The 27,080-nt window shown below is 41.2% G+C and overlaps 1 protein-coding gene and 1 long non-coding RNA gene across 17 annotated transcripts in view; one reads left to right on the top strand and one right to left on the bottom strand.

Moving 5' to 3' along the window:
- Nucleotides 1-26,892, top strand: LOC140104723 (uncharacterized). Its single transcript, XR_011850393.1, has 3 exons — nt 1-103; nt 17,059-17,146; nt 26,126-26,892. It is a non-coding gene; the product is annotated as an uncharacterized lncRNA (long non-coding RNA).
- Nucleotides 1-27,080, bottom strand: part of IQSEC1 (IQ motif and Sec7 domain ArfGEF 1) — a 411,145-nt gene that overhangs the window by 74,023 nt on the left and 310,042 nt on the right. The window contains exon 1 of one of the 16 annotated variants that reach the window (XM_072128377.1): nt 9,997-10,150. The exons of the other annotated variants lie outside the window; for them this stretch is intronic. The gene's annotated coding sequence lies outside the window, so the exon portion shown is untranslated. Of the gene's footprint in view, nt 1-9,996; nt 10,151-27,080 lie in introns of those variants that run through there. 16 annotated transcript variants of the gene reach the window in all.

A 27,080-nucleotide genomic window follows, 5' to 3' on the forward strand; every position in this document is an offset into this window, starting at 1 on the left:
TGATCTGCTTCCAGGTATGAAACACCCAGTGGAAAATATTTACTATGCATAAACATATCCTGGATCCTTCTCACCTTCTATTTGATATAATGAACATGAGACTGTAAGTCCCTCATGATTAATAACTTGGTAGAAAATAATCTACAACTTATGTAATACCAAAAATATTACTAAATCACTAGAGAAGGTTTTAATTGGACAGAATTAAAATCGCCAAACACCTACAAAAGCTGTAGGTCAGTAGCTATTTCACCCAACTTCCCCCAAACACGTGTATGATCAGCTCATCTGAGCATGCATGTATTATGTATGGGGAGATGGCCGTGTCCCGAGATCAATTATATATGCATACTGTATAGTGCACATACTTATTCATATGCATACTGTATATGCAATGTGAATAGCATATATCCCGTGTATAGATTTTGAGTATTTCAGCAGTACCAGTTGTATAACAAAATCCAAGAAAAGGCTAGTGTGTATAAGCAGTACCAGTTGTCCCACTATGTTAGTGAATGGCCCCCAAGTCGAAGGTCAAGCATCAAGGAGAACCCTGCCCCGTGCTCCTGTTTTTTGTGATAATGACAACTGTCTGAGAGAGGTAAAACAACGCACTACACTCATAGCTTTAAAAACTTCCATCAATTACAAGATCTTTTTTACTTTTGTGAAGGCGGATTATCTATGGGACTATATAGGTTCAAAGAATCCTGTGGGCTTCAACTAAGGCCAAGATTATACTAAGATTTGTTATGCTACTGATTTTAACTACAGGATTTAGTTAAACCCACTTAGTAGTGCTGCTATAAAACTCACATTGTTCCGCCAGCCTGATAACTTCTTTTACCTGTTTAGTAAAGGTGGGAGAACATAATAGACATACAGTATACAATACTATGAGACAATAGAGATGGATATTTTATGGCGAGTACCAACATCATAAACTTACAAGACAACTGATCTGCAAACCACATAAAACTGGTGTAAGAATGACTACACTACACAATACTGGATGTAGGGCACGTAACGCAATGGTCTACTCCATAAAAAGGGATATATCCTCGAAAATCAGTGTATGTGTGGGCCACAATGTAATTGTCCCTACAGCAAATCTCTGGTTCTGACGATATATACAGCTAAATGCAGGACACCCTCCACTGGACTTCCATCCCTTATTATCAAGATACTGATAATATGAGTCAATTAGATAATTGGAGTATGTGACAGGGTGCCTAAGGAAGGAAGGTACCACACAGAATAATTCTGTGGATTCAGATGGAAAAGGAAATGCAATGGAAGACCCACTATTGTCTGTGACCACATAAACTGCTAAAAATGTGTGATTTCCGCAAAGTGCAAAGTTGTACAGAAAGTTTTTCCTTAGCATCAAATGTGTTTTTTTGGGACTAAAATTTTTTTATACTGACTTCTATCTATATATAGTGGTACAATATAGTACAACATGTTAGTACAACATTCGCCGGCTTCTCTCACCTGTGCTCCGGTTACCACTGAATCTCCCTTCTGGTTTTACATCACTTTGCTTCATTTTCCATTGGCATTAGTATGAAGCAGCCTCCTTTGTGTGTGTCTAATCTGTGAGCTGCGGGAATTCCTCACATCTGCTGACACCATCAGTTTGCTGCCCAGAGTCAACAAGCCACCCAAAAATGCAATCTCTTAATCACATTGCGCCTAATGGCAATATTTCACTGTAAGCTGGAATTTCGTGTCAGAAGATCAGGGTTTAGTGCAATTGTAAAAAAAAAAACGAGAGGGAGAAAGAAGAGACCTGCAGCACACTATATAATTTTTTTCTGGCTTGATGTTGAATGGATATCGACTGTTAAACAACACCAATCAATGTTCTCAGTGTTGCATGAAAACTGCACAGGACAGAAAAACAAAGTGGAATAAACCAAACACCAGAAGGAGCGGAAGAGAATGGATTCAATGCCATAAGACATGTTTCTTCCACTCCAACACTAACATAGCAATTGGTAGTATATGAGGTTATGTTCACATCTATTTGGTTTGGAAACTATAATGGAAACCCAAAAGAACTCAACGTAGTAAACAAGGTGCATTGATATTTGTTCATGTTGACCATACGACCATCAAACTGTGAAAAAATGGAAACCCTGCTCTGCTTCTGTCAATATATTAGTGAATCCATGAATCCAAAGCTGTAATTTGGAGCTTCCGGGTCCCATTGCTACTTCTGTAACAGGGTCCGCAGCTCACATGTGGTATATATGGTGCTAGGGTCAGGGCTACATGTTGGCTTGACTCACATCAAAGCACAAGGAAGTTGTGCCCCCAAAAAACAATGATTGGATATTATTTAACTGTGTTTAAGGATTTACATTACCATTAAACTACAGAAAAACTGAATCAGTCTCAATAACAGTAGTGGGGACCCCTGAAGTTTGGAAAATAGACAAACATGTTTGCTTACCTTTTTAAGGCCGCCATAGAAATCAATGGAAAGATCTATGCACACAACACAACAAGGGCCGCAGGTTAGGGTTTACTGAGCACTTTTTAAGAAAGGTGCAATGGGACCCACATCTATTAGTTGTGTATACATGTAAAATTGGAAAGAAAATTACATTTACAGTTTTGCCAATTTTCTGACATTGCAAAGCAATGCATTGTGCGAATTCCACCTTATACATAGCAGTATTCAAGTTGTACTGTACCCACAAAGGTCTATGGATGCATACTGTACATCTTTCTCAAAAATGTTTCCCATAGATTCTGTCCATTGGAAAATATGGAGACATGACCCCCCCCCCCCCATCACATGCCATAGTATGGGGTATCGGTTTCATAGCTATGAGGGGAACATGATCTTTTATTTTTGCTGTTAACTTGAATATTCTCAGCTTTTTCAATGCAAAGACAATAATCAATGACTTGTCACAAGAAAGCTGAGATTTGCCATTTAATTCCTGGTCATGGTTCATTTTCCACTGGATCACGTCACACTAGTAGAGAACACTGAAATCAGGACGGTGAAACGATCCATTTAAATTTAATACTTCTAATACTGCTTTCATGGCAGAACGAGTCTACAGGATCGCTGGGCAATGGGCAAGTTACCATGTTCATACACCCACACTTTGCCACAGAAACCACCGACACACAGGAGATGGCGCGTTGGCCGCCTAACCACAGCCTATGTGAGGCCGCATACTGGCAAATACCCCAGAACGGGATGTATTCTGGAAAATCATTTTTGAAGAGCTGGCAGCAGCTGAGAGGAAATGAGGAAGCAATGACTGTGTTATTATCTGGTATAGGAGGAAATGCTGACCAGCAGCGCGGCCTGGAGCACATGTACAGGCTACAGAAGTGCTGGCGAGGGAAATATTACATTATCAGTGCTCTGCAAGGACAGGTCATTTCGCAAGTTATTTATCATGCTCGCCTTGGCAAAAAAGAAAACCAGGGTAATAAACTAGCTCCATTCTGTCCAAGCAGATGTTGTAAGGAAGTAGATTCGGGCCAAGTCTTGTTAAAACAGCAATGTCAACAACTGGCTCTTATGGAAAATGAGAGGTACAAAAAAAATCCTTGTAGGCCCTTATCCAGCCCACAGATATCCAAACCACAAAGACGGGAGAGGGAAAACGACTTGATGATGTATGAAGGCTGTAAAATGTAAATTACCTACCATAGAAGCTGCTCTATGCGCAGAATGTCTGGATAATCCAAACTTTACTTAGAAATAGGTCCTATAATTTATTTACAGGGGATGTCCAGACATATTCTCCTACTCTATTCTGAAATTGGATTACGGAGAAGGCAAATGTTCGACACTGTAATTTATGGGAACCATGCATAGTACTTCTTGGGTACCGGACAGTTGTCTTGATCCTAGAGGCTGTTGCATTTCCTCACATTGGGAAATTTTAACCCAATTTGAGAAAGATATCAAACTTCAAGACACCGAACAATCTTTACCTTCATGTTGATTATTTCTATCATTCTTCTCTTTCATAGGAGTCAAGCAATAACAATAAATCCATCTCATAACTTATTATAAGTTATAATATTGGAGGCCAATAACCTTTACTTATGGTGATGTTGAACCAGACTTAATAATCCATCCAGCTTCTATTTCACACAAAATTTTTGACAGACCCCATGATGGATATTTAGGAGAAGGTGACAAGTGCTACTACGTATTAGGTGGTAGGTGGGGACATGTAAAAAACAGTAGTAAGAGATACGTTTGTTTAAGTTGTATATGCCTATAATTCTTTTTCTTATTGTTCATACTGATGATGTCATCGGGCCATGGTTTGCAGTTCCGTCCGGTCAGGGTGATGTCATTATGTATCACACGATCACCACCGTCTTACGACTTATCATGAATGACAGAGAACTGGTGAGCGATGTCTTTGGCTGATCCTTGGTATGAAGATCCTAGGAACATTGTGCTATGCCATGTGAGTTTGCAGGGTTGATATAAAAGATTTTAAATGAGACAATAACACATAGGATGTGACTACTTGATAAAGAAATAGCCAATTCGAAACTTGGATCCGGGCGGCACTATGAGCAGCACACGCACTGCAGCAGGGGGATTATCCTCTACACAATGACCAGAGACTGAAGGTAACAGCTGAAATAACAGTCTCATTATGTCCCCGAAACAAAGAGGCGCAGCACAAGCCCGGGATAATTTATCTGTATTGTGCTTACTTTGATCTGACCTTTTTCAGTTTACAAAATGTCTCCAATAGTCAATCAATCCCTTGTGAGTAACTAACAAACATACCTGTCTGACCGCCCATCTCCAAGAACAGATCCATCGCTGTGCAAATGCTTCTTATTGTTATTTTCAAATTGCTTTTCATTTTCCAATGTCAATTGACCCTCCGTAAAAAAGCGGACGCGTATAGATAGAGGACTATTACTGGCAGCTTTGTTGGTGTGATCAATTCACACATAATACTATAGAAGCCCAGTCTAATGGAAGGCGAAGAATGGAATCTGCGCTTACTGGCTTGTATTGTTTATCTAGAAAGATTTATGTATATAGAATTACTATTGGAAACAGAAGAGATGTATTAGAAGCACTAGTCCCATTTATTCATGTATCAATATTTCCGGACATACTTTTTCAAATTCTTAAATGGGTCATGTGACATAAAGGAATCGTACCAAGTCTGAGTGAATGTAATCTGTGGAACCCAAATGGATCACAAGATTGCACCTCCATCAATTACAAGAACGGGTCTTGTTCTCACTAATTGATGGAGCAGAAGGTCAAGTTCCTGCCGCTATATTCAATTTTATGGGAGCGTTGGATACTGCATAGCGCTTGGCTCTCATAGACTGGAGATAGTCCATCTCTGCGATATGTACAGCTCCCATTATAATGAAGATGGCGCTTGGACCCATCCATGGCCTGACAGTCCATCATTATTGATCTATGGTTTCTGTTCTCGTGACTGGTGTGGTGGCCTCAGTAGTTGACCACTACCCATTTTTCAGATTAGGATAATAATACAATTTATTTTAATACAACAATGTCAACATTGGTGAAATATACCTCCAGTCAATGGCTCGATACTGGCTCCTGCAGCTCCTGCTTGGTTATTGTTGACCGACATTAAGTATGATTTGTAAAGTGCTACGGAATTTGATGGCGCAATATAAATAAACATTATTATTAAGTTCACAGACAAGACCCCATTGCAGACAATCATTGGCCTCAGCAATGACCTCTACACACACCACATCAGTAGTCTGTACACTCAAAAGCATCCCTGTATAAGTAGTGGTTCTCCACAGACATATCTCCTAGTAATACCAATAAGCAGTGTAACATTAAGAAATATTAGTGACCACAGGAGTAACTACAGGGGTAGCGGCCATAGCCGCTGCTATGGGGCCCGTAGTGTCAAGGGGCTCCGGCATCTGAGGCATTGGGTGTTTATTTGCTGTATGTGTGTGGTGTTTATATACTGTCTGTATATGGTATTGTATGTATGTATGTATGTATGAATTTGCTGTATATGTGTACACATGTAACGTGTATATGCTCCATGGGTGTAAATGGGACTGCAAGGGAAATGGGGCCTCCTGCAGAAATCTGCTGTGGGGCCCGGTCTCTCCTAGTTATGTGAGTGACAATACCACATCTTTAGTTTAATGCACTTGAAAATCTGCTTAAGAGTAAATAAATTTAAGACGTCATCTCCAAATGTCAAGTGCCGCTCTCAAGGAAAGTTTGAAGGAAAACAAATATTTACTTAGCTTTTTCCCATTAAATCCATCCGATTCCACAATATGTATATGAATATTGATATATGCAAATATGTTTCCAGGATGGGACAAGGAATATGGATAATCAGAGGAACGTCAAGGTTGGATCTTCCACCATGCTGTCAGTCTGGGGGAGGGAAATCAAAGGTTTGGAGACAAATCCTCCTATTACTTTAGGGCCTAGACAAGGGGGAACTTCAAAGTGTCCCTCTAATGAGACTGTATTATGAATTATTCACCGTCTGTCTAATATTCAATGAGCAGTGATAAAGGTGTGGGATTCAGGGGGAGGTTTGAGGGGTCTCCTTCCTTTCATCACCCAAATCTACTGAAATTAGAGAATTTTCTTTGGCACAGAGATATATAACACATAATTCCTGTGGGACATTATAAAAATAATTGACCTAATACAGCCAGGAATTGGTCATGTCAAATATTTGCCGGGAGTAGAAAGAGAAACTTAACACCTGCATTAGAATACCTCCCGCAGTATTGGTGTAAAACACTAATGTTGCAGATCCGTTTGAGTACAAATTACACTCACCGAGGTTATGCCAAAGGGAATTACAGAATTCAATATGATTTTATAACTTTATTGTTTTCCGGTGTTGCTAATTTACATTTTGAGATTCATTTGATCTCACACGATGTACAACGGTAACAGCTGAAGAGGACAACCTCTTATCTTTATTAAAGGGGTTTTACCATAGTTGGATCTTTTAATGTACCAATCAACATGCGAAGAATGGTCCTACCAGAGTCAAAAACACTCTACTGTATGGTCAGCCAGAGAGATTCGGCAATACTGCCAAACCCACTGAAATTGGAAGTAATGGACAACTTTCTAATGTATATGAGGATTTGCAGACTTTTCACTCATGGCAGATGTGACACAAGGCCCCCCACTGCTCTAGCGGTCACCACTAGTCTTGTGCTGCACTGGATTCATCCTTGTGATAATGGATCAGTTGAAGCATAAGACTGTCGAGTTCTACTTTTAGACCTGCTTTCGCAAAACCAAGCCTCTTTCACCAGGCCACTACCCTTTGACGGAAGAGACGGAGACAACCAAAAAATGGTCTAAAAGCCTTCATAAATGTGTTGGAATGCATTTTTGGCTGTTTTTTTGTGACACAAAATGGCATTTTGGTTGCAGGAGCAATAATGAATTCCCCCCAAAATGTACATATACATATAAGCTGTACGGATCCGAAAACGAGATGCAAATGTGCTCTAAAACCTACATCACAATCTTGATGCAAACTTAGCCTCATAGGTATAAGACACCTTACAAGTTGTTCAAACTTCACACCAAAAACCCTAATGCCTTCTATATTGAGTAATTGAGGCCTAAGTCTTGTGAAACCTTCTATTCGGCTTTCTGGTCCTATTAGCGTCAGAAGTCTTCAAGTGACATCTTGTGAAATCTCTTTTGATCTCGCCATGTTGCACTCCAACCCAATTCTTTATTTCAAGCAGTCAAGCAAATTGCTTTCTGATAAGACCAAGCAGATCAAATCCATACCTGAGCGGAGAGGAACACGGCTCAAATCACTGTTTTCACAGATCGATACTTTCAGATGCTCAATATTGTAAGAGAATCTGATACTTTTACCACCAATGACCTTGGTTGTTCAAAGGAAAGCAAATACCGGTTGGCCATACGTGACCAAATGCTCGCTCAGCGGGGAACTATTCCTATTCTTGACTTCTTGCATGCACACGTATAGTCACGCTTATGTCCCATGAGTACTAACTCAACATCCTCTCCTTACACAAAATATAGTCAGCCCATTCAACCAGATGGTCGGAAAACTACTCATATAACTGTATAACCCCCAACAATTTAATTATGACAATAAATACAGTTGACATGTCATGTTATAGCAGAATAGGACTGGTAGTACTGCCATGGGAGGCCCAGTCACAGTGCTAGGGAAAGGGGACCCGCTTCCTCGTCATCCTAGGGACAAGAATGAACTTTCTTAGCAACTTTAAGACAATTAATGATGTCATTGCTCCCTCCATAGAGGTCTGGGCAAGTAAAGAGAAAGAGGTTTTTATTATTTCTCTTCTAGTCACAGCTGCTGTCCCTGTATATACATTAATGAGGGGATGCTGGTGCTGTACATACAGATTACTGATGGGGGTACTGGTGCTGTACATAAATTAAAGGGCCCTGGTGCTGTATTTTCTAAATGTGTGGCACTAACCATACTTTTATGTGACTCAGGAGTTTCTGCTGCAGCTTCATTCAAATATGCTACGTATCTATGGTCGTGAGGTAAAATTACATTATTACATTGCTATCGGAAACTAATCAATTTTAATCTAAGGGGTTTGTCAAAACCTTTTGCCCCCTCCACCCCCCCCCCCCAAAAAAAAAAATTCTTGAAGTTATCTATGTATTGTAAACCAAGGAATGGGGGGGGGCACACAATTTGCCTGTGTGGCACCACAACATTTCTGATTCAAGTAATAACTCAGCAACAGAAAGGATATTCTGGGTTGGTAAAAAAAAGATGCCGATTAGAAACCCAAACTTGTCAATGAAGGCTGGGTTATAGGGAGGAGTAAACCTCTACCTCTGGGGTCTCTACCTTTAAGTTCTCTCTGTTACTCTACAAACAAGACTTGAACATTTGGGGAAAAAAGGTTAAATATTCCTCCAAAAATTCTAAAGTTTTACTGTATGCCACAATGGACATCATTAAAGATCAGCCTAAACCCCTTCATTTCTGACATGTAGTATTCAACATTATTACTAAAGATGGGCACACTCAAAATGTTTTGGCCAAGGCCTCCATCTATGCCCTGGTCTCCTTGTTTGGGGAAGGGACACCTTATACTACCCCAAAGGCTCCTTGGCCCAGATACAACCACATACTTTGCAGCTCCCTACCAAGTTACATCCCTTCTATGTAATACTACAGGGAGGTCAGATCTGCTCCATCAGTTATTATCAAGGAGGAATTTCATATGTTACAATATAATATTATATGAACAATTTCTCTAAATTGTGAGGACACAAAATATATAGATAGAAATAACAGATAGAAGGCACCTAGCATTATGATTTAGGAGTCTATGGAAAACAAGGGTCATCCTCTATGTAATGTCACTCACAAGGTTACTATCAGATAGCACAACTTTCTGAGACTTATCCTACCGCACTGTATAAACCCCAACTATACTGAATACACAACACATTGTCACAAATGTCTTTTCCATGGAAATATGACTAATTCGTAATAATTTGCTACTGTAACTAGGATATTATCAGAAACACAATGGCAGTAGTTACGAAGTGATAACCCCCCCCCCCCCCTCGTCTTATCGATAAGCATTATTAACCTGAATCAACCAATGCCAGACCATATATTCCTAGGAACTAGCTAACAATTAACATTTGCCTAACCCCAAATTTGGCAAGTACCTTCTCATTCATAAGACAATAGGCCCAATACACAAGAACAGATCAAGACAAGAATCCAGGGGTTTCCCATAAATACATATACATAGTTCTTGTGTATCGGAGATCCCTACATGTCACAAAGGGTTAATACATGGAGAAGAATACTCCGCATTCATACAGAGGAGTCTCTCCACAACATGTAAAACAGCAGACATTGCAGACGCTCTCGCTGCTAAACTGCCCTGCTAAATCATTGTGTCTCCTGCGGCACAGTGTCCTGCACTGCATCAGTCACCTACCTCTGACTCCATCCTCGCCAAGGCGGGCGACAAAGGGAGAGGATCTGCCTGCGTTCAGGTGGAGCGTTGTCTGTGTCACTTTGCAGTGGATACTCCGTAATGACAGAGGGAAAACAAAGCTTTGTGCTTGTAGAGGAGGATGCAGCTAGGTCAGTCCCTCATTGTCGAGCAACGTGAAAGATATACCATACAGTACTGCTCAGCACATTGTACTGATGGGCTGGACCGTATAGCTTCTACGCTCGTCCACTATGCACAGGGTAATTCCCAACCTCTACGACGATTGCGGACATGGAGCAACCTTATTGCAAGGTCAAAGGCCTTCTCATCCTTGCGAGACATATTCTGAGGCTTAAGAGATTGGAGCTGAACTGTACATAACAGATGATGGGGCACGTGACTTAATGGAATTAAATGAGTCTTTCCTTCACGAGGATGGTTACTTAATGGAATTAAACTGTTCTGTGCGTCTCACGCCTTTACAAAAAATAAAAAACCTTATATATCGACACCAAATGATTTCATTACGGAGATAAATCGTACGCAGCGATCTGCGCTGGAGGACTCTCTCCGTATTTATTTATAGGATCCAACAACATTGGAACGCTGAGCTACAACTCCCATCATAGACATGGATTAGAAGTGACACTCACAGGACATACAGACAGATCCACTCCCACCATGTACTGTACTCCAGTAGTAAATTAGTGAAATCTCATTACCTATGCAGGTAGAGGACACGGCCACGCTGATTTTACAGGATTACGGACAATCTTGTCTTACAGATTCCCGGGAAGAGTGTGTACGGAGGTTTTCTATAAGTGCCGCTGACACAGGGTGTACTTCCTTAAAACTGGTTTAACTACACATGATGTTAACCCCTCCCTTACCAGTAGAGATTACGCTTCTGGGTAACTCAATGTTCACACTGGTAACCGCACACATCATGTTATAGACGTTATACAAGAGATTTATTTCCTAATCACTTAGACTTATTTCATTAGTCTTGTGGCATACCTAAAGGAATCTCCACAGAGCTTAGTAGTAATAGTGATAAAAGTTAACCAAGAGTATCAGGGACCACCAGAGATGTGAGGGACTTAACATGTTATTTTTGGATATTTTATTTTTGGATCTGGGGCAACCTATTATTTTAATGACCATCAGTGGTGTGGTAACAATCAGGTATTCTGGTGTCTTTATACATCACATTGGAATCTTAGTTATGTGTCCAATTACTCTGTCATCATGTGAGATTATAATTAACATGTAACAAACATGAACATAATAATTTCATGAAGGGAGATGCTTAAGCAGTGTGATGCTGGGTACATATAATATATGCAGTTTTTCGCGCCGGAGAAGGACAATTACATTTGTACCATACCACAGGCTTGTTGCAACACGCTTTCCATTCTGTGGGTGTCCATATTGTATACTGCAAATCAATAGACTGGACCTGGGGTCACTTTAAGTGATTTTAATGTATGTTATTCCAATGTGATCATATTTTTTTATGTTAGCACTAAATGAGCTTATCCACGGTAATAAATTCTTACACTAAAGTATCTCAAAAATATGTAAAGTCTGTGACTCCTGCTTTCTTCAAATTATGAACTTCAGAGTCCTCCAACTATCTCTAAAACTGTAGTCCCCTAACCCTCCTCTGACTTCCACTAACTAGAGAGGTACATCTGTAAAACCTTTAGATGGTTGTCAAAGTTTTGAAGACCAGGGCTACATTCACACGGCCATATGGGGAACATATATACGGCTGACGTATATATACGCCGTATATACGCCCCCCATAGACGGCAACGGGCATACGGCGCCATACGGGAGCGGTACGGTGCTGCACATTTGCAGCACCATACCATTCCATACCGGGGAGAAAGATAGGACATGTCCTATCTTTCCCTGCAATACGGTGCCGTGCGCCATATATCACTGTGGAGAGGGGCAGGGGTGCAGTGCTCACCCCCTCCTCCTATCCCGGGCGCCAGTGTGTGCCCGCCGTGCTACTGTACGGTGAGCACATCATCGTGTGAATGTAGCCCAAAGGTGAGTAATAATAATCTAGGATATACAGCGTTGTAAACTGAATCTTTAAAAAAAAATGGGCACACCAAAGCGGGGGTACCCCCATCAGGACAGATTTACTGGTCCTTAAAGGGGTATTCCAGGATTAAGCGTAATTCATAGTAAATTGTGTAATTTTATTTAAAATTTTTCTAATGCTTATGATTTATCCACGTTTGCTGCGGAATCGGAGCTTTACCATACGGCAGTGCATGTATCAAGTGCCAGGGTATGATATATCTCCCCCATAGTGACAGATGAGCTAAAAAGTAGTAGATGACAAGCAAACATACATACCCAACAGAACCTTCACTATGGATATAAATTACAAAGAAATTTTCACATTGCTGATTATCCATAGTAGGTAAGTAAAGCAAATGTTTTTTTATTTAAAAAGTTATTTAACATTGTATACAGCACAGATATTCAAAGATGGAAGTTCTCTTTTGAAAGTTCCTCTTACCATATGAGATTTTCTAAAATATGCATCTATTGGGAGTCTTATGCTCAGTAGGAAAAGAAGGTCAGGGCTGTTCTGGTCAGGCCCAGATGCAGCTGTGACCCTTGTTCCTTCTCCACAGTCAGGGTAGGTGGTACCATACATTACATCAAAGACAGAAAACACATAACCGGAATCATTCTTTGTCACTGTGTATGGAATTTCCTCACAAAGTGTAGCAAAAGAAACAGTCAAACTGCTGGTATTTCATGACACAGCACATATATACAGAAGACAGAAGCAAATTTCCAGACATCAAATAGCAAAAAAACAAAATGAAGGCTGTAATATAATCCATAAAACCACAAAAAAAACACATTGTGAAGTCATTGTAAACAGACAGCACAGGGAAAGGCTCCTACAGAACGGGAGTCTTATAGGGCATAGGGATATAAATGTTAGATCTCGCCCTGCCATATAGATTTTGGCTGTGTATTACATTGTCAGCTACTGATCTGACATCCCAATATGTACATCTTCATCTCCTCCATATCAGCCAGTATCGTGTCTTGTGCGCTAGTTTTTTACCATACAGGGCATGACACTTTTGTGACACTGTTTTAAAAAATAAGTCTTGTCGGGCCAGGGAATAAGGAGGACCAGGGTGAGGAGACCTTGGGCATCCAAATTCACTATAATCTGCACCGAAAAACGAATGTGTATTAAAGCTGACCTGTCCTGACCTACACAAGTTTTCAATACCAGCACGTTAGTCCTGCTCCAGAATCACTGAAAAGTCCAAACCTCTTAGTTATTCTGGCATGTCACATGCTCGGTATGAAAAGTTACTGTATCTGTAGGCTTAGCTGATATTTTTGGGTTGTTAAACCCGTCAAATCTCAGTACAGGAGGTCTCCTATTTAAGAACACTTGACTTACAGACGGCCCCTAGTTACAGACAGACCTCTGGATGGTAATTTACTGTACTTTAGCCTTGAGTTGCAATAAACAGCAGTAAAAGTTATGTCTGCAATTAATTGTAAATCCTCGCTGTTATGACAACCCAACATATTTAAAATCTAATTGTCACCGAGTCCAAAAGTTTTTTTGCTGGGGTTACAAATATAAAATATACAGTTCCGACTTAAATACAAATTCAACTTATGAACAAACAAACAGAACCTTGTACGTAACCCGGGGACTGTCTCTATAACAGTATGTATCCCATATATGTCACTTCAAGATTTGAAGCCACATGCAGTGGGAAAGTGGCCCATCAGATTATCCTCTGGTGGACCCAGGCACATATGATAGACCCATAGACCCAATGACCCAATGATAGACCCATAGATGCAGAAGAAGACAACCCATTTTGTGCATCCGTGGGTTTATGCAGGGAGCACCCCCATAAAAAAATCTAACTGTCAGGTACAACGCTGGCTACTTGGCATGTAGGTATGTGACATAACAATGTCATCAATCACATCTAATATTACATAAGCTTCTGCAGTTATGACCTTGACGAAAATGCAGTTTTTGTGCATGATATTAATATCATGTGTCCACAAGTCGCTATGTAGTTCTATAATGAGGACCTGGGGTCCTGGACCTGAGCGAATTGTCTTCATTCATTCAATAACACCAACTATTTCCAAATCTCAAGGTGCATACATAAATTCTTCCGCCGGATCCAGAAATCTCCATAACCACACAGTCGCCTCGGGCTCTGCTTGTTTTCATGTGTATTAGGCAAGGCTTTGAGTAATTACTGCACATCAACTTACACGTCAAAGCAAGTCTTTGCTGGATCACAGGTTAGTAATAACCAGCAATCTTTTAATGAGATGAAAATATTCGATGAAAGCAAGGATAAAAAAACCCAATAAATGAAATAGAAGTTTTACAACACATCCAAAATATATAGCAGAAATGTTATCACTCCGCCTGACATCGGTATTTTGTAATAACCTGAAGGCACATTATACAGGAAAACGGTAAAAGTGCTCAAACTGCTCAGAATTATACACTGCCTTGAGATCGCTATAGGCAAAAAGATTGAGTCAGGATCATATGATTATCCCATAGATTGGCTTTGAACCAAGTGAGTAATATCTTCATTTGACCTGGTTCTTCTTAAAGGGGTTGTCTCCTCAAGACAATCTTTCTTCAGACTGAAACTGGCCTAGCGATCAGCTGGGAAACTGTGTCTAGTAATCTACATAAATCACCATCTATGTGGCATGTGGAGTAAAAAGGGTTCTACAATGTAAGCCAGTTGTAAAGGCTCTCAAGACCAAGGTTTGCACTTGCTGTGTACGTCTAACCAGGGTTGGCTCCGGGTTTCAGTAAGCCCCTGAGCGACAGAGCCTTAGTAGGCCCCATTGCAGTGAACTCACATGGTGGTATTAGAAAATCTCTCTATATTGTAGCTGTCCACGGCCGTAATGAAAGAAAATAATACTTCTGTCATTATGGCTGCTGTAAAGTGATGTGGTAATTATTTATCCTCATCCAATTTGCTTTTGTCAGTACAATATTCCCCCTTTGTACAGGGTGATGTGTTGTCCCCCTAATGATGATTTTAGGTGCAACATTATAGATGCAATAATCTAGGAAATCTACCACCAGGATCAGGGATTGTAAACCAAGTTCACTTTCATGCTGGTGTGTGTCCCCTCTGGCAGGATCTGGTATTCTTTTAGCTTCTTATGCCCTTATTTTTACATAATTTTGAAATCCTTATTTTGTAAAAACAAGGGCATCCTGCCGGAGGGGACACACACCAGCATGGCACTGATCTTGGTTTACAATCATTGATCCTGGAGGTAGCTTTTTTTTAGCTAATTGCCTTGTGCTTTGCATGGGCCAATGATTGCAAATAATTGATAATGGGGCTAAATAAAAGGGCATTAAATCTTGTATAAAAAAAACAAAAATTGGGTTCCAACTCTTCAGCGCTATCCCTGGGGGTCTGGGATAAGGTGGCATGTAGAATGTGTTTGCCTATCTATCATTCTATAGACATAACAGTTCCTTAGAGGCCCATTTACAACTCTGGTGCTATGTATTGATTGTCATTATCTCCACCTAGAGATTGATGACATTTTATCGTTAGTTTAATGACATTAGGGATGTTATCATTTAAAGGGTCACCTCCTCATGGCACCTCCTCTTGCTTTTATCACACTACTGAATATTCATCAAATACAATAAAATATACAGTACATGCTGATGTTAGACAAGCAAAAAACAAGGGGAACAATAACTTAACATTATACACAACTGCTAGCTTGCTGTATGTGTTAGGAAAGCACCTGCTGCATGCGTCCAACCAGGGTAGGCTCCAGGTTTTAGTAGGCCCCTCGGTGACAGAGCCTCAGTAGGTCCCTTTGCAGTGAGCTCATGTGGCAGCATAAAAAAATTCTGAAACTAAAACAGTTTCCTGCTCCCCTTAAATATTTGTTAGTTTATCATACCAAACAGCCCCCTCATGGTTACTTTATATAAGCCCCCGTCAAATCGTATGGATTCATTAGATACAGCCCTCCCTCATCTCCATGGATTCCTTACGTACAGCCTTATGTGCCCCCTCCTCTCTGGGCCCCGACATTTGCCTGGGTATGCCCAGTGCTGGCGCAGGCCCTGCATCCAACCTTCACAAATGTTGGTCACACCTTACTTATACAGAACAGACCTCCATTCAGGCTTTTCCATGTACAACTACATTCACACAACAGTGTGCCCGCCATACCATAGCACGGCGGGCTCATGTCGGTGCCCGGGAGAGGGGGTGAGCACTTCCTCCATGAAAAACATGGGAAACATGGCGGTACAGTGTTGCACGTGTGCTGTACCGCTCCCGTACGGCACAATGTGCCCATTGCCGTCTATGGGGGAGGTATATACAGCGGCGTATATACGTCACCCATACGCTTGTGTGAATGTAGCCTTAGGCTGCAAACTGGTTCCTTGCAGTCTTTGTAGCACCTGTATATAGGTCTATAGGTCTGAGCTTGGTGACCGGCATATGATGCTCTAGACCAGTGATGGCGAACCTTTTAGAGCCTGAGTGCCCAAACTTCAACCAAAAGCCACTTATTTATCGCAAAGTGCCAGCGCAGCATTTTAAGCAGTAATTTATTTCTCCTTGTTCTTTGACAACTTTCAATCGTTCAGACTCCTAAAGACACCAACACAGTTGAAAGGAGGAAGGCAAATTCCCCTATCATTGTAGGAAGGTTCTGTAGGAAGATTCTTTGAGTCCTGTCTGGTGAACTTCATGCTGGGGTGATGGCCTGGGTGCCCACAGAGAGGCCTCCGAGTGCCGCCTCTGGCACCCGTGCCATAGGTTCGCCATCACTGCTCTAGACCATAAAGTGTCGCTGTGCGTCTTCCTTGTCACACAGGATTAGCAGATGCTTCTCCTGGCCTCCCGATGCTGGGAGAAAGCATCAACGAGTAGTTGATAAATATCAGCTGGAAAAGTTAAAAAGTTACAATGACCAAGTTTTTTAATTTCGTTTTTGTCGTTGCTACTTTCCTAGGACTGAGATGATTGGAGTAATCGCATTGCTGTGGCTATGGAAAACATAATCTATGGAAGTTTTTCAGGGATTTCCTGTGACGCAGCTGGTTAGTGAATCATTATCTTTGTGGTAACTTGCACAGAATGGAGAACAGATATTGTACATACTTGATGCTGGAGAAAGTCGAGAGCCGTGATATTGCTATGTACACTATTACTATGAGTATATTTACACATGTATAATCTTTAGTAGGAAAATTGAGAGAAATTATCTGAGTGTAGCAGGTGAGGAGAGAAAACACGATAGTGAAGCGATATGATAATGCAGTTATCCAGGGTTAGGTTCTCCTCATTAATGACATCTAATCTAACTAGATTTTGCAAAATGTATTTATCTTAAAAGGCCTTGTTAAAAATCCCAATAAATCCCACAGGGGGTTCCACTATGTGGTTCATTCATTCAGCCAACATTTTCATTCATGGCGCAGTTCAAGTCTTGATACAACCAAACAGATCCATATGGGGTCAAACATAGTTTTTGTGTCAAAAAAACATGTTCTGTTCTGGTTTGGAGCAATAAGATTATGCTTACACCATCTTTAATGCCAACTCCAAGCGCACCACACATCAACCTGGTCATTTTCTTCTGGATATTGTCCCTAGCGGACACAGCAGCCATTATCCTCATATAAAGCCAATTGTCCTGTGCAGGGCCACTGCTACGAAGTTTGGGTCCCCTGACTGGTCCACCACCCACAGTATGATTATCTCACCATGTAAGCATAGTGAGTTCCATGCACCAGTGAAGGAGGGAAGGTTTTCTGAGACTCAAGCAAACATACACCCAAAGTCAGAATTGATAGGGATTTCTTCTAGACGGCTCCAAAAAATTTAGGGAAAGTAATGATGACAGTTAAAGAGAACCCGTCATGCAAAATAACCCCCTTAAACTAAATATATTTTCATAAACTGCCATTAGAAAGCATTGCCTCTATCCCTTCATTGTCCCTCTACATGCCTGTAAACTTAAGCAAAGAGGTCCTAAAGCTGTATGCAAATGACCTGTGAAATGTCCAATGAGTCATTCGCATATTCAAGTTGTCCACCTTATTCATGAGTGGGAGGTACAGCCACACCCCCAGTGCATGACTGACAGCTGCTCCATGTGCTTGCTGGTGGCTACGCCCCCTTCAGTGTGTGTGTGCATGTGCTGTGTGTGTATGTGTATGTGAAAGATACAACAGCTCCAGGCTGCAGCCATGTTATAGCAGAACATGTCAGATTCATGTGTAGCTGATGTCTGTGTCTCTGTATATTAGGAGGATGCAGCATGTCAGCAGATACACTAGCCATGCTTTACTATACATTATACACAGACATGAGCAGGGGGAGGAGAGGGGAGGGGTAACAGGGGTGACATCACTGCCTCTGACCATGTGACCAGCCTCATTTACATAATAAAGAAAATATGATTTTACAATGATTAATGTATGAATTGACTAGATAAAGGTGGGGATGGGATCCTTGTGAGCTGCTCCGACAGGTAGTAGTGACAGGACTAGTGACACAGACCTGATGACAGGTGTCCTTTAAAGGAAACCTACCATTTCAAATGGTCGGTGTAAGCTGTAAACACCGAGCACCAGCTCAGGGTGAGCTGGTGCCAGTGCTTAGTTTCGTTAGTGTTAAAACCGCGGTATCGCGGTTTTAACACTTTTTAAACTTTATAGCAGAAGCTGCTTCGGCGCTGTGCGCGACCGTGCGCGCGACCGTGCGCGCGCAACGCCTGCGGCATTTCCTATGTAGGCGCGCACACGATCGTACGCACGCAGCGCCGAAGCAGTTTCTGCTATAAAGTTTAAAAAGTGTTAAAACCGCGATACCGCAGTTTTCTCATAAAACCTGCGTTCTATCATACGTCTAAAAAACGCTATAAATCTTGACAGCATTATTGAAGAATCTGATAACGCATGCAGGCTCAGCACAGGCTCCCCACTTCATTTTTTAAAGTGTACACTAAAGATCTGTACCATTGTTTGTCTCAGAGAAGCTGATTTACTAAGCAGCGGAAGAGGGGAACCGTGCTGAAGAATTACACATATGGTAGAATGACAAATGAAGACGCATAGTCATACATCACAAAGTTGGAAAAACTAACATTTTTATGACTATGAAAGGATCCACATTGTGCATTTTAGACAAATTTCCGATAAATATCTATTATGAGAAATGCTGTTATATATTATAACAAATGCTCCCCATCCAAAAGATTTACAGCAGAAAGTAAATGGATGCGCTCACCATTAACCATCCGCTTGCCATTCTTCCATATTCATCATTTTATTCCTTTTATTTTTTTATTGTGAATTTTCCATGTGGATTTGGAGGGTAAAAAAAATAAGACAACAAATATTGCTATATACTACCTCACAAAGGGTAATGGCTGCTCTTAAAGTAGACAATCTGGTCCTGAGCTCTAAAATGATTTGTAAGTGCGTTCCTACAGGGGCCAATCCCTATTATCTATTTTCTTCATATTTTGCTCCCCGACCACACAATTAAAACAGAGCTTTTGATATGTGACTACGCTTTTGTCACACTGACTACAGGGAGTCTTCGGTAGTCTGAGATACGATTGTGTCCCATGATTGGCTCAAGCTGCAGCTCTCTTTCCCCCACTCAAGCTCTGATTGGCTGCTGTCCATAACAAAATAAAAGTCCCTGCATGGAAAGCTGATTTCTGTTTTATTGGAATGGTAGAATGTTTCTATATTAATTATGAGTGAGATAAGATAATGAATATCATGACTACACATGAGGTGTAAAACCTTTGTCAGGGTTGCTAGAGGTCTAGGGGGTCTTTAACCTCAAAAAAATTACTGTTCTGTAGCCAAAATACCAACATACACATTTACTGCCCCTTTCAGTCTTGTCATTCCGAGGTTTGAAGATTTTTTGGAAAATCATTATAACCTTTTAATGTTTAGCTGTCAGTGACCACACATTACTGCACTATGGAGTAAGGTAATAATTCCCTTTATGTTAACAGCGCAGGGGAATGTAATGTAAACCGTTCTCGGCAGGGATCTTAAAAAGGACACAATGCTGAGGTAGGGATATCTATGGCAAGGTCACCTGCTGAAATTTCCACTGTTTGTGTAACACATTAGATGACAGGTTAGAAACACGATCATTTGACTGCGCCTGAACACTACTTATATGTACATGATGACTATGAGAGACTCATTCAAAGACGTCTGATAGAGAGGTGGCCATATAATATCGAGGTGGCCATATTCTTTCAACAAGTTGAAGCTATTCCTTCCAACTCCTCTGCCATAAACATCCAAGAATGCCCACCTTTAAAGTGGAGGCCCAAGGATTAACAGTGAACATTTCAAACATTGTTTTCTCAAAAACTTTACAGAAATGAAGTGGGAAGGGTCCAAAGCATTGAAAATGTATTGAAGTTTCCTACAAGCAATATAATGCCTTGTGTGTTCCTCCGTCTGATTGGTTTTGCCACATGACCATAACTGTGCAGTCTTCTACCACCTCATACATAAGTGGTTAGTAGCTCCCCAGCTCAGGTCTGTTTCTAATGTGAGATGACCACCAATTAGTATAGAAGATGTATATAGATATGGCTTTTCCCGATGTCAGTGTAGAATAATGCCGTTTCCCCTTTTCTGTCAGAGCAGATCTAGATTATGCCTCTTTAGACATTTTAGATAATTACAAATAGAAATGTCCTGTGTGTCACTGGGAACTTGCATTTGTGGGAGAATTTCTGTACACGGTAAAAACCGTAATCCCATTATTGTTTTTTTCTTAAGTTTAAGGCTTCATTCACACTGCCGCATGGGGGAGGTATATACAGCCGACGTATATACGGCCGATATACGTCCCCCATTGACGGCAATGGGCGCACGGCGCCCTATGGGATCGGTGCAGCACACGTGTGGCACGGTACTGCTCCGTACCCTGTGAAAAGATATGACATGTCCTATCTTTTCACGGCATACGGCACCATGCGCCATATATCCCTGTGGAGAGGGGCAGGGGTGAGCAGGGCTCACCTCCTCTCCCCGCGCTGCCGTGTGCCCGCCGTGCTACGGTACGGCGGGCAATGGCAATGTGAATCCAGCCTAAGACAGCGGACTCATTTACCTTCATGCTTTCAGCCTCATCCATATAAACGTTATTTTTTCTTTCAGTCGTGAGCTAGCTGTTTTTTTGTGTTTTTTTGCGTATGACTCACAGCTTCATTCAGCTTAGGAGTGCAGGGCTATTCCTGTCCCCCACACAGGGGATCCGGCACTATAAGTGCACATGGACCTCTACGGGAGGCCTCTCACTCCATTTTATTGTCTTCAAACTTATTGCTACATTAAAATAGAGGGTTGGCGTGAACCCTTTCTATTGTTAAATGTTTCCTAACTATATGAAAATGAATTGTCTATATTATATACTATATGATCTATAATAATGTTTAAACATTATCAGCCATTTCGTGTATTTCATAAGAATCATAGAGGAAGTTCTCTTTCAGGGACATAGTGTTCTGGTGATGCACTTCTCGTGATTTTTACGCTTGCATACTTTATATGCAAGATATACTGTCCTTGCAGTATCCCTTCTTTCATATTTATGATAGGAAGTATACAAAAAAATAGATATTTTTAGCCTCATAAAATGGGTTTCAGCTGTCCTTTATAAGTAGAGCAGATGGCTTTCCTGGTTCAATGCATTCATGACTTTCATGTATAAAATACAGATTACAAATCAGAAAAAGCCTAATTTCAGGGTAAACAACAGGGAGGGCACAAACACTATTAGGGAAAAGAAAGTGACCCCTAGCACAGAGCATACAGTTTGGTGGATCTTGATGTGTTTGGATTGCCTGCAATTGACTTTTGGACTAAGGCTCAGTTCATCCTTATTGGTTTTTGATTCTGTCAAATGAATATAAAGGATTAGAGGTTGTAGTCCCAGAAATCAGATATTTGTCCTATATCCTGGGTAGCAGGGGCCGCCTACTTCTTCTCAGCTAGTGCCTGAGACTACATGGAACAGTGAGTATTCAACACCTGTTCACACATGGTGAGCCTTTTTCCTGTTTACATGGTGCGGTATTGCAGGGCGTCCGCCGCTTCTGTGGTGCGGTGCTGGTGGGGACCCGGGCCTGGAGCCATGGGGGCTATGCCTGCCAGTACGGGTGCTGGGGGGGCAACCAGGTCTTGGTCCCTGCTGGCGCTGTGCTGCTGCGGTGGTAGACGCCATGTGATGCCGCACACAATAGCGTAGGGACCCACCAAAAAGAGGTCACCTTGAAGTGGTTGGTGGGCTTATACAATTTGACAAAATGTAACTAAGAACCTCCAGTTTGTTATATAATGTAGATCATTGTATCATGTGTGGATGTGCGGTCCAGTTCTTTTTCTCTCCTCATGTTGGTTTAGTATTCACAATATAATCCCACCACTAAAAACCATCTATGAGTAAGGCGGAGCCTTGACTGGCAAAGTCGAAATGCGTTGATCGTCTGTGTCTTTACCCCCTGACCTGCGATGCCGTTTTAATTAATAAAAGAATTTGAAGATTTGCTGTATCCGTGTGAGCGCTGGATCCTTCTTCTTGTGTTTCTGTCTCTCTCAAGTCTCAGTTTCTGCTGGATGAGGAGCGGTGAGCGAGTGTATCTCGGTTTTTCATCCATGTGTGTTTGCTGTTAATTCTATCTTGCCTATTGGGTTTTTGGCTACACTATAATACAGGCATTTAATTTTTTACAGATTGTCATAAAAACCTGGCACTCGTATAAAAATTATAAAAAAAAGCTTTGATCCTTTGCCTTGGACTCCCATCTGATATTCTGGGGCTCTTCCTACAGATTGCTGAATTTCCATCACTCGCACAGTCATCTCATGACTCATTCATACAGCACATCCATGGAAATGTGGAATTTCATTTTCGCAGTCTGACAGGAGTTGTAATGCCATTTAAATAAAGGCAATTTAGCCTCATATGAGGTGGTATAACAATGTAATAATCATAATTAAATATGTTTTACTCTTCCATTACATCCTAATGGGTAGAGGATGTAGCATGCTGTTAAAACACCAGTATTTCATTAAGCAGTTCCATGACTTCCATTCTTTACGAGTGTTACAAATAGCACAATATTACTGTTATTTCCACAAAACCAATATGGGGGTCAAATCACTATATACTATGATACCAGAGGGCTGCCGAATGTGAGAATGAATCTCACTGGTCTGCCTGAGCTTATACGGAATTACTATTCAAAGAAATGAACAGTGCCATGTATTACATATTCTTCTCTGCCATTGAAGGGGCATTACTAGACCTACATGTCAATATGGCAATATATCCTATAGCGTAATACAATTTACTGCCTATATCAGAAGGCTGTATATAGATATTAAAATGTTTAATTGGTTTCTAAGGGCCAAATATATAGCAAATGTAATATACTACCCACCATGTCCATGCACTACTGCAACCATCAGGAATATGCCTCTGGTGTTACCTGGTTGAGGATAGAAGGGTAGGAATGGGGAGAGATGACTCAAGGTCTGGTCTGAGATCTGGGGGTCTAGCCTAGCATCTATCTTTATGACCCTCAAATACTACCTGCCTCATAACTGGCCAATAAGTGGACCTAAAACCTGTTTGATTTGTCTCAACCTCTCGAAAGTTCACCCACATAAGTTTGTAAGTTGGTATCCAATAAGCCACTGTCCACTAAAATAGCGACTACATTCAAAAAGGATTATAAATTCTACACAGAAGGGATTTCCATGTTTTCTAAAAACCTTGAATGCCAGTCATTGTGGATCCCAGATGGGTAGACTCTGAACTTAACTTTATATTTTTTGTCTATGGTACTGGTGTCGTGAGTAGAAGAAACACCTTATGGGTCTCCTTGTGCTCCCTCCTGATAGACAAACAATAACCAAGGAATGGCATTATACAGTTAAAGGGATTGTCTTAAGTTTGAAGGTTATTCTCAGGTAATAATCTGATTGGTTGGAGATCGACTGTTGGGACCTTGACTAATTACGAGAACGGAACCTCCCCAATCACAAGAACCCTCACTGATTATGAGAATGGGAGTCCTGTTCTCACTAATTGAATGAAGTATCAGGTGGAGCCTGTCTCGTGCCACTTGATTCAATAGTGTGCACAGCGCAGGGGTATCTCTGCCACTCTCATTCACTGCTTATGTAAGTGCCAGAGAAACCCGAGTGTGGTGCTTTGCAATCCCCTCTTCATTCAGTTTCATAGTATTGAATGGAGCGGCAGGACACATGCTTGACCTGCCGCTCCATTCAATTGGCGAGAACAGAACTACAATTCTCCTAACCATTCTCGTGATTGTGAAGTGTCCATTTTTGTGCTCGGTGAGGGTCCATTCTTATTATTGGTCAAGGTCCCAGCAGTCAAACTCCAACCAATCAGATTATTTCCTTTCTCTTTCAGGAGAGACCAGTCCTCTATAATAATGCTTTGCATTACATAAAATATTACATAAGAAATCTCACATGTAACATTTTCATGTATTACTCTGTGTAGTAAGAACACTGCCTTGAATATCTCCAGCAGCATTCACAATCAGAGAGGAATTTATTGCAGCTCTTGACACACAACAGCCTTACATTTTAATTGAAGCTTCTTCCAGGCGGCTGATGGCCTTTTAGTGAAATATATTTCTGTCATTTTCATGCCGCGTGGAGCCCAGATAAGTGCCCCCAGGAAGCTGTCACCCTGCACGAGGTTTCTAGGCCCAATAGCAGAGAAGACTTCACATTATAAACTCATCACGCTGGTTACTGGCGATATAATGACACCCTAATCTGCCCCGAGCCTCCAAGATCAGAATAGTAATCAACTTATGGAGGTCAGAGAGCTGGCACTGCCAGTCAGGAGCCAGGGGCACTTTTATACCTACAACCGCTGTAATCCTATTAGCTCTTATCATGGCATCTGGAGAGGGAGCCTTTATGTCTATTTTTGAAGCAATGTTATTTCATATGTTAGGATTTATCCTGGTGATCCTGAGAATAAAGGTAGTGTTCTCATCACTAGGTGACACAGCTGTGAATAAAAAATAATGAGGAAGAACTTAATCTCCTGTTCTGCCCCTGTATTCTCAGAATCACTGGGGGGGCAGAGGTAGCACCTCCCTTGTTATAAAATGACCGCAGAATATATCAATGGCAACACAGTATAAAATGTGAAAACCCCTTTAAAACTTAAGTTACATGAGGTCGATAGACCACTCCACCACTTGAGGTTAACCGGATGGATAAGTCAGATTTTAGGGTGCTTCAAAGTCCCACCTACTACCTTACATGTAACCTGGACACAGCATCACTCTCTCTTTGCAGATCGGATGACATATGTAGAAAAATTCTTTGAAAACATTGAGTAGGGCAAATTATAATTGTATAATTTATACCCTGTACCCAGCAATCAGTAACTCTGTTTTTGATCTTAATACAGATGAGCTTCTTGGTGCACAAGGGGCGGAGCTATACCTACTGGTGCACCCGTTTCCTTCGTTCTATCCCTTCTTATCCCTATGACCTCTGTAGATCACTATGTAAGGGCCAGTTATAATTAATGTTGTGTCCTGCAGAAAGAATAAAATGGAGATTGCAATGCTTGCGTTTATGTTGATTTGGGAATAGAGGGACTCTCTATTGGCTCTGCAGTTCTGCAGACATTGGCCATCAGCTGAGTCCTTCCCCAGGTCTTGTAATTTTGGAGAAATGCAAAAATGTGAATAACTTAAAAAAACATGCACACGGAAATTGCAGGACGTATGGCGCAGACTGCTGATATAATATCCAGTGCAGTACACTTGATCTTTGTAATGTGGCTGCATCCAGTCCGGTCACATAGTCGGTATCAGTTTTGTTAATTGCGTTTGATTTATAGAATGGTCCCTGTAATTGATTGTATTAGAGGTTAATAACACTCTTCACCAGAGCTTGCAAATAAAATCTGCTGTAAGCATCAAGTGAGCTACATTAATATGCACTACCTCTTCTCGTCACTAGGGGGAGAGAACAGAAAGAGAATGGAAGAAAACGGGAAAGAATTGGAAGGACAATGGCCAAGCATAAAGCAAACAATAGAAACTGCATGGGCTAAATGCGTGATAATGTATTATACGGGGAGGGTGGTACTGACTATACCTATACTGGGAGCTGCATAATGCTGTAATATGGTATATACTGCCTGTTTCTGATCATTCTGAGTAGAGGTGAAAATTGAGACTCCTCTTCCACAATTCAGGATATTTCCCTAACCATGTTCCATTTATTATCCCAGTAGGTTTGGGACCCCTCATGTGCCCCATCTATAGTAAATTTCCTGTTTCTGACCTTGTGGTGAGGAAGACCCTGAACAGATGATGACCTTTAGCAGAGATAATTTTCGCTTATCCACAGAATCCAATTTGAGCAAGCAGAGGTGCAGGCTATAGTACAGAGGGGGGCAGCTTTGGTCTTGGATCACAAAAGAATAAGGTTCTATAGGCACATGACAATCTGATGCTAAAATTTAGGTGACTGAAATCCTGTACCATGCAGTTTCTGGTTTGTGTAGATGGAGTCTGGGAAACCATGTTACAATGAATAGGACTGTCCCTTCTGTAGTTGATAATGCATAAAAAAAAGAATCTTGCTGATGAAAAGAAGGGCTGTGTGTGTTGGTTTTTTATATGCCAAATCCTCCATTTCACAGGAGGATGCTCCCTCCTTATCACTGAGAACACATGCGTGCTTTGCCATACAGATGTGCATTTGGGGATGGGGGATTTAGTTAAAGGGGTTTTCCTACAAAAGAAAATTCTCACATTTCAATCCCCTAGTGTTGTTAACAAAATAAAGATCATTTTAACCCTTTACTTTACAATTGTATTCAGTTTTATTGCTGTTTTAGCTCCTATCACTCCCTTGGCTGCTCAGTGCAAAATCCCAGGGTGTGGGTGTGGCCTCTCTAAGCAGACAC

Source organism: Engystomops pustulosus, chromosome 10, assembly GCF_040894005.1.
Source record: "Engystomops pustulosus chromosome 10, aEngPut4.maternal, whole genome shotgun sequence".
Lineage (NCBI taxonomy): Eukaryota > Metazoa > Chordata > Amphibia > Anura > Leptodactylidae > Engystomops > Engystomops pustulosus.